Source organism: Mastigoproctus giganteus, chromosome 7 (assembly GCF_048544385.1).
Source record: "Mastigoproctus giganteus isolate SK-2022 chromosome 7, ASM4854438v1, whole genome shotgun sequence".
NCBI lineage: Eukaryota > Metazoa > Arthropoda > Arachnida > Uropygi > Thelyphonidae > Mastigoproctus > Mastigoproctus giganteus.
The window spans coordinates 123,592,885-123,605,663 of record NC_143581.1 but is presented as its reverse complement, the minus strand read 5'-3'; the positions used below and the strand labels follow the sequence as shown (position 1 = coordinate 123,605,663).

Genomic DNA, 12,779 nt, shown 5'->3' with positions numbered 1-12,779 from the left:
ATTGGAATTTTTCTTGATGTTGTAAATTGTTGACATCCCCACATTAAAGTCTTTGGAGAGATTTCCTAAATTTTCCCTTTTTCTAATTCTATTAATAATTTCCATTTTTTGTTACAGTGTTAAAACTACATGTTTTCTTTTCGTTCACATTTTACCTTAAAAAATTGTGAAAAATAATAAATTGCACGGTTTTTTATCGATATTATTCTTATCGAATCTGGAGCTAAAATAATCTGAAATTCACTCATGGTTTCCTATAAACACCCAGTAGTCTGTGATATTTTTCTACAGCACATTTCTGAAGGTTACATAGAATTCTAGAGGTCACAACCATAAAACAAAAACAATCTGCAGTTTTTGTTTTATTGGGCTTTTTGTTTGTACAATCTGTTATAAACAGGTAGCAAACTCGATCTTTTGCTTATTATAATCAAATTTTAATTTGCAAACATGATCACTATAACTGGAGCTTACTGTTAATAAATAAAAAAAAAGAAGAAAGATCAGCCTTTCAAATTATTCCAGATAACTAACTTCGGATAATCAATATGACAGCTTCGGGGACAAGCTGTCATATTTGCAGAAATGAAAGATCCTGCAGCAGTTCTAATTTTCTGTTCTTTTTTTTTTTCTTTTTTTTTTATAATCCCGATTGTTGCTTCATTTAAATTTAAACTTTTTGCAACATATGATACCTTTTTACATTTTTTTTTTAAGACGATACAAAATTTGTATCATCGATTCTAAAGAAATAATTTCTTTTGAGTGGTGCTTTTTTGCTTTCCTTAGACATAATTTAGGGCTGGAATTTAATTCACAACAAAAATGATTCCGGTACGGTTCTTAATTATGTGAAAATCTGAAGAATATTTTCCAGTTAACAAAATAAAAATAAATTTGTTACTTACATAACTTATTTAATACTTACTGTAATATGCACATACTAACTAATTGATATTTCTGTTCACTGACTTTAAATTTTACAACAAAAAAAAAAAAAACATTGAAAATGATAAGCACGATACATGCAATTGAGATATGGAGTAATGCTTCGGCGTCGCTGGTTGTTATCCGGCCTACCTGGGGTGTGACGCCCGACTGTGGTCGAACGATCCCTTGTGTGGGACCTCGTCGAGCCCTCCCGACTGAGAGAGCAGGCTCTCTTGCAGGCACCCTTCAGTGACAGTGCGAAACATTTGTTCCACACGAGCCTGTGGTCAAATCTCGGAGGTGTGCCGCTGGTTTGGAGAGTAGGTTGGTCACCCACCCGACCAGTCTTGAAACATGTACCAAGGAGTCTAACATGTGCGCGAGTCATTGGGTCTTGAATAAGCCCAAAGGCGCAATGAAAGTGAAGGCCGACATTTGCGTCGGCTGCATTGGGATCCTGTGCCACGAGATCGGCACTCGAGCACCAACAGCCCATCCCACATGCATTGTCAGTGGGGCGGAGTGAGAGCGTACACGTTGGGACCCGAAAGATGGTGAACTATGCCTGGGCAGGACGAAGCCAGAGGAAACTCTGGTGGAGGTCCTTAGCGGTTCTGATGTGCAAATCAATCGTCAGACCTGTGTATAGGGGCGAAAGACTAATCGAACCATCTGGTAGCTGGTTCCCTCCGAAGTTTCCCTCAGGATAGCTGGTGCTCGAGGGAATCAGTCTCATCCGGTAAAGCGAATGATTAGAAGCCTTGGGGCCGAAACGACCTCAACCTATTCTCAAACTTTAAATGGGTGAGAAGTCCGGCTTGCTTGACTCGAAGCCCGGACGAAAGGATGTGAGTGCCCAGTGGGCCACTTTTGGTAAGCAGAACTGGTGCTGTGGGATGAACCGAAAGCCGGGTTACGGCACCCGATGTGAGACACTCGTGAGCGTCTGTTTTTGGCTTTTTTAATGTCTATTTGACACAATGCTTTTATCACTCCCTACATCGAATTTTAAAGAAAACATCTTTATAGATTTTTTTTTTTTTAATATCTAACACATATTCAATACCAAATTGTTCATTTTTTCCCTCTAGGAATGCTGTTTTCAAGTTGTTCTATTACTTTGAGCTTGTTAATGATAGTTAAAGTAACATGTTTTCTTTTTATTTCACTTTTAAATTCTTTAGTACCCATAATTAAATAACATATGTTCACTTATGTACATATATATGTATGCCAATATTGTTGAACTAGCCAACATATTGTAGTCAATAAGAAATAGCTTAACGTATATATCTCAAACTGATAGCGTAATACAAAGCACTGTATTAGGAATCTGTTAGCTTATTATAGTATTATCAATTAATCAAAAATAATATTAATCTTATTAAAATTCATTGTTAATTAAACGGAAATCATGACCCAGACTAGAGCTGCGAAGTGAAGATCACAGACTAGCAAGAGTGCTCTGACTTTGGGGGAGAAACGAAAGGGCGATTCTCCAACACATCAATCTCAAAAAATATGTGAAGTGTTTGCCAACCTTTCAAAAACAGGACATGATCTAGCCAAGGAAGATGCCTTCTTGTGTGCTAGGTGTCTAGTGTGTTAAGAAATTAGGTGCCAACTCAGCATTTTGATGGGTGTCTATGAGAGTTTGAGGTGTAGGGTAAATGCCCTTGAAGAAATTAATATGAGGGTCCCATCAAGCTCTCAGCTGCCCGGCTCAATGACAGAGCTCACTCCTGTGCATCAGGCAAAACAGAGGCAATCTCCAAGACAGAATGCACTGGTCCCAAAGGAACTAGTTATTGTTGGTGACTATTGTCAGGGAGATGGGGGAATATACTATACAAGGATAGGTGGTACAGGACCAGGGTATGACTGCCGGGGGCAAAAGTTGATGACGTTGTAGAGGAGATATCTTTGAAGAGCACAAAAGGTGATGTTGTACACGTTGGAACTAATGACATTAAGAGTAAGAGAACTGCAGATTTACTCAACAAGTACAGGTCAATGTTGAAAAAAAAGTCGCAAGTTAGGGTTGAATGTGAAAGTGTCTGCAATTCTGCCCAGACACGATAGGAGGGAATATATGATGAGCCTTGCCAATCCGTTCGGACCTGGAGAGATTGTGCAAGGTTCAAGGGGTAGAATTTTTTTCAGCCTGGTCTGTGCTTGTTGACAGGACAGACTGCTTCTACAGGGATGGTGTACACTTAAATAGAAAGGGTGCAAGAATATTTGCTGATACTATTGAGGCAGTGTTAGGTGGGTCGGAAATCTGTTAGCTTGGAAGGATACACAGACTAAAAGGTTAACAGTGGCTGCAGGCCAAAGCAAAAGTGATTCTTGCACTGCTTCTATTATAATGAGCAGCAGCCTGGAAAGCAAGGTAATGGAGATTTCCAGGACTGCTGGGAGTTATAGTGGAACAAGGAAATACATGGGCTGTGTTAGGGTAACTAAGAGTAGGAACGGATGCATGTACATCAATGCTAGGAGTATAGTTAATAAATTTGATGGGCTTGAAGTGCTAGTCAAGACATCAAAGGCAGATATTGTTGGGATATCAGTGACGTGGTGTCACACAGATATAAGCAGTAGAGAATTGGAATTTGGGGATTACAGTGTGCTCAGGAAGGGAGGAGGGATTATGCTGTTAGTAAAGAAACACAAAATCTAAGGAAGTGCATCCAATTGATGTTGGTGGACAATGCAGTGTTGAGTCTGTTTGGTGTGAAATAAGCACTGGAAAAGGAAAAATGCGAGTAGGTTTGTGTTATAGGCCTAATGAGTATAATGGGCAATTGGGCAGAGAAATAGTGGGCCAGTAAATCAGAATGTCTTATAATGGGGGATTTTAAATTTCCAGATATTGACGAACTTGTGGGTTGGTCACTTGTACACGAGCAAGACTTTTTGTGGATTTATTGGATGACTGTTTTCTACAGCAACATTATCGAGAGGCAACCAGAGGTAGTAATACTCTTGATCTGATTATCAGCAGTGATTATTTATGCATTAAGAATTTGCAGATAAAGGGACCTGGGTAACAATGTACTGATGTGGGTATTACTTAAAGATGTAACTACCATCAAGGGAAGGGTTTTTGCTTTCGTAAAGGTGACTAAAGTGGTCTCGGGCAGTTTTTGAATTCTATACACTAGGATCGCCTGATGTTTAAAACAGTGAATTCTAAGTGGGAGGCCTTAAGGGGATTATTCTTGGAAGCTACTAGGCTTTTCATACCAACTAAGGAATACTGTTCAAGATTTAGGCCTGAATGAATATTAGATGAAATAATGAGGCTCGTGGCAGAGAAGAAAAATGTGTGGGATGCATATAAATTAGCAGGTGACACAGAAGCCTATGGCAGATATGAGCTAGTCTGTAATTAAGTCAAAGAAGGTTAGACAAGCAAAGGCTGATGATGAGAAATCCTAGGCAAAGTAAAACAACAAAGACTTATTTACTTTTGTAAACTCTGGAAGGAAAGGAATAAATCAGATTGGTTCACTTGATGTTGGTGGCTTAACTGTTGTTGATCCTGCTCGTATCTGAAAAACAGAATGAATATTTTGCATCTACATTCATACATGAAGAATGCTGTAAGGAAGGGGAGGACAGAAGTTTACTACACTCTTAACCGGGAGTTAAATGATTTTGTAGTAATGGAGAGCAAAGTGGAGAGGAATTTGTTGACGTTAAACATAAAAAAGGCACCTGGGGCAGATGGAATCTATCCACTTATATTGAAGGAGGCAGTGAGGGAAGTAAGCAAACTATTAGCCATAATTGTGAGAGCATCCTTAGATTCAGGGGAGGTCCCCATGGACTGGAGATGTGCAAATGTATCCCTAATTCACAAATGGGTTTAAAGGGTGATGCAAATAATTATAGACATGTTAGTTTAACTTCAGTTCCAGGGAAACTAATAGAGTCCCTGGTTAAAGAAGTGATGCGTGCAAGATCAGCTACACAAGACTGCAGTAATCAGACACAGCATGTGTTTGTTAAGTAGAAGTTGTCTGACCAATTTGATTGGATACTACGATGTGGTCACAAAGGAACTGGATGCAAAAAAATAATTTTGATATCATATACTTAGATTACAGGAAAGCTTTTGATACTGTTGCACAAAATGAAGACTGCTGTACAAATTGGAGTGGTATGGCAAGTTGCTGCAATCAAAAAAGGGATAGTTGCATGGGATACTGCAGAGAGTGGTAATAAATGGTCACTGCTCTGTGGGCTAATGTTATTAGTGGGGTCCCCCAGGGTTCAGTGCTGGGCCCATTGTTGTTTTGTGTATTTGTTAATGATAGTGATGAAAGTATATTAAGCTTAATGTCCAAGTTTGCAGATGATACAAAAGTTAGCAGGGTCGTTAATGATAGTAAAGACAGTATGCTACTGGAACAGGATCTAGAAAAATTAGGTAGATGGGCTGAGAAGTGGCAACTGAAGTTTATTATTGACAAATGCAAAGTACTGCATATGGGTAGGAGTTCTCTGAGCAGTCCAGACAGGCTGCTCTGGCAGCCTGTCTGCACTGCTCAGAGAACTGCTCAGGCCATGTAGTTTTGCCAATAATATATAGGAATTTTGCTAGCAGAGACAGTGATTATATCTTTGCATAAAGGAGTGGATGGGCCACACCTTGAGTATTGCGTACATGTCTGGAGGCCTCACTTTAGGAAGGACGTAGAGTGCTGGAATGAGTGCACAGAAGGACAATAAAGTTGGTGAGAGGAACAAAGGGGTGCACTTACGAAGAAAGGCTTAAAATTCTTCAAGTTGCAGCACATGGAGACTAGGGACCTGTGGAGCGATCTGATTTGAGGTGTATAAGGCCTTGAATGGTTTGTACTGGCTCAGTGCTGATGGAATACTTCCACTTGTTCAGATTAAGAACCTGAGGGGTGCATGGATTCAAAGTTGTAGAATAGATGTGCATAAGTTTGCCTTTAGCCAGCAAGTAGTTGATTGTGGAATAGACTTTCATCTGTTGTTGTGGAAGTTATAGCTTAAATAAATTTAAGGCTAAACTAGACAAATATTTGGAGTGACCAAATGTTTAAGCTTTACTGGGTGAGATGGGAATTTTTTTTTTTTTTTTTTTTGTGCTGATTCTGTATGCCTCAACTAATGCTAATTTGCCATTATTGGATCTGCAGGTTGAGATTCTTCACTAATTTTTGCATAAGTGATGTTATGTTGGTTTTTAAAAATTGATCCAGCCAACTGTTACATTCAAAATCCATGTTCAAATTGTTTAATAAATTTTTCCACTTGAGTCTTCAAGATCAGACCGTCTATTGAGAATTCAGCACTTTGTGTGTAATTAACCATTGAAGCAGTACTTCATCGACTTTTGTAACCTCACACTTCATGATTTTTTTTTTTTTTTTTTTGCAGGTTATGTTCTTTTCCAGTGCCAATATGTAAACATCTTTATTCTTCTACAATGTCGATACTTTTGAAGAGGACAAAAAACTTTTTACACACTTCAACATTTTTTGCACCATGTTCTAGCTCTTGAATAATTTCAACTGTTTTGAAAATCTCTCAATTTTCTTTTGTTAGTAGACATGTTTCCAAAGGAAGGGTTCGTTTCTAACTGATTTTACTTTAAAATTACAGTAAATTGATCTGCATACAAAGTTCTTAGAAGTCCCGAATAAATTTATGGTTCAGTTAATCAAGACATCTGTATATAGGGTAATGCGATAAGCAGACCGCCAATGCATTATAGCCCCATCCCCGAAAGGACAAGGTCATAAACTGGCTGCTAATCCAATGCAGGTGGTCATAAAAGTTAAGTTGCCCTTTCATTGTTGTTTTGTCTATTCCAAGAATTGGTTCTTTTCGACTATCCGAGCAATTAAGAATGTTTGCATAGTTATTACCAAAATTTGTACAGTATATCCGTGTAGAATGCTCGCTATAACAGTAAGCGATTGTATGGGAATATGTGTAAATTAAAATCATTAGGGCTTTTTGCTCATTACAGTCGTAATCTCGTTATTTCTGTGCTCGTTATAACCAAGTTTGACTGAATCTGAGACTAGCTGGATGCACTGCCTTAGATTTTATGATTTCATAACTAAGAATCTAATCCCTACCCCATCTTGCATATCCTCTGTGCACACATCTGTAGATGGACAGATTTTCCTGCTAAAACAAGAATGAAGCTTTTTGGACTAATTCTAGAAAAAATATATATGGCAGGGATACAGGCTGTCACACTTAAGCTGTAATAAATTCTAGTTAGAACCAAACTTGATGATGGTACACAAGTCTATTGCTCAGCAGGACAGTAGTCTCTGTTGGTTAAGCTCAGTCCATTGCATTGCTATGAGCATATTGGACATCTCCAGTACATGGTGTTTATATAGTGTGTCATGAACCTCATTTCTGTTTTATTGCAATCCTTGATGTTACATCATGCTTACATAATAAAGTCCATATCATCCAACCTTGCTGATCCTGTTTATACTTTGGGAAACAGACTTTTAGCAAAACATCAAAAACCGCTAAGTATATCTGAAGGATATACTTAGTGATTACAACCTAATCTGTATAGCCGTTTTACCAAAGATTATGCCCCATCATGGAATATACTATTACCTAATTGAAATTCCGAACTCCAAGCCTGTAATAAAACTTCCAACCCCTATTCACTGCTGTCAGTGTTCAGTGCTTGTATTCCTGTTTACACCAGTGCCTTTAAATTGGAAACTAATGGAAGAACAGTATCATTATTCCACAATATCAACTTTCATATGATTAGTGTCTATACAGTAGAACTCTATGCAGTACAGCTAACCCTAGAGTGCATACCACTCATCCATATAACAATTATATATTAATCCCAAGGTGGTTTGCAAACTTTGAGATGCATTGCAAGTTTTTCTTCTAACCTATGGGAGATTCTCTTGGGTTCCTGTGACATATGGAATCAACTAAAATGAATGGTAGATCATGTATCCAATAAATAATAAGAGCTTGCAGTGGTAAATCAAAAAGTTAGTGCAAACCAACATTTCAGAATGGAGTTCCAGTTTGAGGTTGATGAAAATACAAATTATTCTTATTAAGTTAAGAATCAGAAAAATGCTATTCACTCCAATTTTCTTAGAGCAGGAGATCCTCCTCAGTTCATGTCAGGGCTGCAATATTATAAGTCATTTGCATTTTTCAAACCTTACCTGTAAAAGCATCACTGTCACTTTAAACTTTGACATTTCAGACCAGTCTGGTGCCTTTGCTGCTGATAAACTGGTGAACTCTCTCTTACTCAGCCAACTATTTATTTGTATTTTGTGTATTATGCTCATCACTATCATATGACTTATAGCATACTCCTACCTATAACATCCTTTAATATTTATATCACTGACTCAGTAAACTTGCTACCCGTGTCTAGGAGTTATGCTCTTTTTACCAAAACCATAACTGCTCCCCTTTTGTAGTTTGATTCTATATACACTGTATTCAAATTCTTCAATCCAGCTATCGGAGTTAGTATCAGTTTTTAATTGCTTAACCTAGACTTCAAATTAATCAAATTTATTTACTGTGCTGATAGCATTAGTGCATAAGCAAGTGTGAATGCTCTTTCTGAATCTAGCAAGTACCATGTAATCTGTGGTTCTACACAGACCACAGGCAGGCCCATAATCTCTCCTCAATCCTGTGCTTTCCTTACTACAAGTTGTAGTAGAAGCAGTTCACAAATCAATCCTACTGTCATTAAACTATATATTAGTCTGCATATTCCAAATCCTAACACTGCCTTGATTGCATCTGTAGAAATGCTTGCATCCCATGTGTTCAAAAATATCTGATCTCTATAAAAATAATAATAAAAAAAAGCCCTTTCTGTTATTAAGGGGAGGTCATAATAAGAAATTTTACTCTGTGAGCCATGCACAATTTTTCCTGAGTTAAATTGATTGCTAAGACTCATAACTCCCTTTTATCATGCATTGGCAAAATTTCAGACACTAGAATTCAGCCCAGCCTTAACTTGTGACTTTTTCTTAATATCACCTCATAGCTATCATCCAGTGTCCTAGATTGCATGTTTAATATAAGATGGGATCAGAAATTTTGAATTTTATTCAGTGATAAACATCTACATTGTTAATATTATTTAATATAATCTTCTTGTGCAACTACATGCCTGTTTCATCATGCTTTCCATTAATTAAAACATTTTTTGTAAATCTTTTTTTGAATGCTTTTAGATGCTCTCCATTTGAAATCATTTTCTTTTCATGCTCTTAATTTTGGAAATAGACAATCATACCTTGCCAAATAAGGTGGGTATATAATGGGATGTTTTTGTCACTCAAATATTGGACTGTAAGTGGCACGTGACAGTACATTGTGGTAGTATTCTACATTAACAGTCATGCCTCAAGAATGGATTTTGATAATACCATTCCCTTGTTATCAGACGTTTGCAATCAGTGTAACCTTTATATGAATTTGATTTTGACTACCATGCATTTTTTTGGCCTTGGTGATGTTTGGCATTGGGAGCTTTGAACCTTGCTCTCTCATATTCATTCACTCCAGACTAATTGCCATAATTTTTGATGAAAATTCAGAATTTTGTTGAAGTTTACTGAATAACTCAGATGAAGCAAGGATTTGATGCAAGGATGGATCTGTCACGAGTGCCTTGCTATTTTCAAAATAGCATCACAGATCAGTTGCCACCTGTGTGTCACGTGCATTATATATTAACAACTTCAATAACCCTTACTTAACAATAGAAAGACAACTACAATATGCAATTAGCAACATCAATAAATGGGCACAGAAATATGGGTGTAAAATTTCAGAATAAAAAAAAATGGTGTGCATGCACTTTTGTAAAGAGCAACTGGATCCTAAACTAACACTACTAGGTTACAGAGTACCAGTTAACCAAAGTGTAAAATTCCTTGGAATTATTTTAGATAACAAATTGAACATCATAAAACATATCGAGCAATTATGAATAAATTACATGAAATATTTCTAAAATTCTAACAAGAATAGGGTGAGCACATGTTATACCGTGCTCAACCTTTATAAGATCCAAAATTTATAAACACCAAAGCTCAGAAAAATGCTCTCCGGCAGTTTCATCTGATTCACCATAGCACATTGTGAATAGTAACAGGAGCTTTCCGCACACACCGTATATTATTTATCTCTATACAGAAAGTCATGAACCACTGCTATCCATGAGAAGACAATTGACACTACTTTAAGCATACATGGTCTTCTGTACAAGAACATCTGACCTGGCAAGAATGCTCTCCGGCGGTTTCATCCGATTCACCGTAGCGCATTGCAAATAGTAACAGGAGTCTTCCGCACACACCATATATTATTTATCTCTATACAGAAAGTAATGAACCACTGCTGTCCATGAGAAGACAATTGACACTACTATAAGCATACTTGTTCTTCTGTACAAGAACATCTGACCTGGCAACCCCTATTCTTCCAAAGTGAAAAAACATAGAAACTTGTAAACCAACATCTAGGCATCAGACTAAAACTTGTAAACCAATATCTAGTCATCAGACTAAAAGAATTATTATCAATGCATAATCTCAGCGTAGATTATTTTTCAAATTTAGAAGGACACACAATACCACCATGGACCAATCGATCCATAGCTTGAGATCTCTCTCTGTATAAAACTGGAATGAAAAGCTGTTACCAAACACCAACTTTTGGCAACTACATGCAGTGCAATTGTGTACCAGTATATACAGATGGACCAAAATCAGAGCCATGCAGGAGCATCAACAGTTTTCCCAGAAGTTACACTGACTTCATATTGACATTGAAAAAAATGCAGTGTTTACACTGCAGAATTAATAGCAGTTCAGATAGCCCTAGAGTAATATACAGCTGACGCAGTTTACCTGGATCGGATTAACCGGGACACTTTGACTCCAAATTTAAAAAAAAAAAAAAAAAACCCACCAGAAATCTTATATAAATATAAAGGTATAAACATATGTTTTGCAAGTCATAAATAAGCGACAAGAAGCGGTGTTATAAGTCGTCATTTGGAGATTAGTATATCTATTATCTTGCAACCTCCTGCTCAGAAAAAAAAAAAGACCAAATATTTAGTTTTAGTGTGTCGCCGATTGTTGTGTTTTGTTGCACCGCAAAAGGACAAATTTTGTTTTGTTATTATGTCAGAGATGTCAGATTTTTTTTTTTTTGTTTAGAAATCACGAAAATGAATACAAACGCAGGAGTTGTGCTTTCAGTTAAACGTGAAATTATTCAAAAGTTTGAAAACGGTGCATCTGTTAATTAAATGTCTAAAGAACCATTATAATGTTGGTGACTAAACCATACGCATCATTGTAAAAAAAAATAAATGGAAGCATCGTTTTGGACATGCAAGTAGTGCACGATAAGTTTTTTCATTTTTTATGTATACATTTTTCGATAGAGTAAGTACCCGACTTATGTAGCTTCAGACTTACGTTATTTATATTTTTTAATAAGACTGAAGATTTCAGTGAAGGAGACACACATTTCACCATAATAATGTAAAAATCCACATAATTCCAGCTATCCGTATTATCGCAAATGCAATAAGATTCAGATTACTGCCTGTTTATAATGAATTGCACTAACAGCCCAATAACCCAGAAAGTGCAAATTTTTTTTTTTTTTTTTTTGTTTTATGGCGGTGACCTCTGGAAATGTGCTTCAGTAAAATGAGAGCTCGCCTGGGATGTAATAGTGAGTTTTTGCCTTAACCCTGTGAAGTTCTTTTCAGAAAATTTAATTTTGACTGTTATCATGGTGCCAACTAAGAGAATAAGTGAGAGTGGTACTAGTAAATCTATCAAGAAAAGGAAAGCAATCGAGTTGGATCAGAAAATTCATATAATAAGGATGTATGAAAATGGCCAAACATTAACAAGTATCACACGGAATTCAGATTTGTCATTAGCAACGGTGAACACAAAGGAGAAAGACAATACGACAAGCAGTGAAGCTATCGGCACCAATGAAGTCAACTATAATAAACAAGACTACGAAATACATATCAGTTTTTACAGTACAATGTGTTTTTTCTTCCTTTTATGTTTTCTTTTCTTATGTGCCACTCTGGCTACTTCACCGCTATCCCCAGATAAAGTTTTTAATTGAACTAATTAAAATTATATAACTATTTTTCTTCATTCTTCTGAGGATATTATGTGATTTTCGTAATTTTGGCATATCAGGGATATAGTAGCAATTTTTTATTAGTCATTCGCGAGTTACTACGTAAAACTTGATTTACGTAATAATTCCTCGAATGTATCTCTTACGTGTCAGGGACTTGCTGTGTTTTTAGATTAACCGGGAAATTGATTATCCGGGAAGTTTTTTTTTACCAACTATCCCGGAAAATCGAAAGTCTACTGTACTTAGATTCCTTAAGTCAAGCCACAAACTTAAGTCACAAACAATGTAACTCATCCAGTTCTTCGGCAGATTAAGCAGATAGTAATAGACTCAACAAAAGTAAAACGGGAAATACTTTTCTTTTGGATAGCAGGAACTATATGAGTAAAAAGAAGTGAAGAAACTGATAGAATAACAAAATCGGTGACAAACCAATGGAAACAACTGTTTCAGGTTCCACAAACAGACAAGTCATTTATCCAAAACTGCAGTCTAGCAAAATGGCAAGAACTTTGAAAAACAAACATTGGAAGACAGGCATGAGAAATCGAAGTTGTACTGACCTGGCTATGGATAGGATGTATACACACATCACACATGGTTTTCTACTCCGTGCTGAACATTCTTCAAGATGTCAA

The 12,779-nt window shown here is 36.8% G+C and overlaps 1 protein-coding gene across 1 annotated transcript in view; it reads left to right on the top strand.

Annotated features, from left to right (window-relative positions):
- Window positions 1-12,779, top strand: part of eRF1 (eukaryotic release factor 1) — a 323,744-nt gene that overhangs the window by 273,533 nt on the left and 37,432 nt on the right. The gene's annotated exons all lie outside the window — the stretch shown is intronic.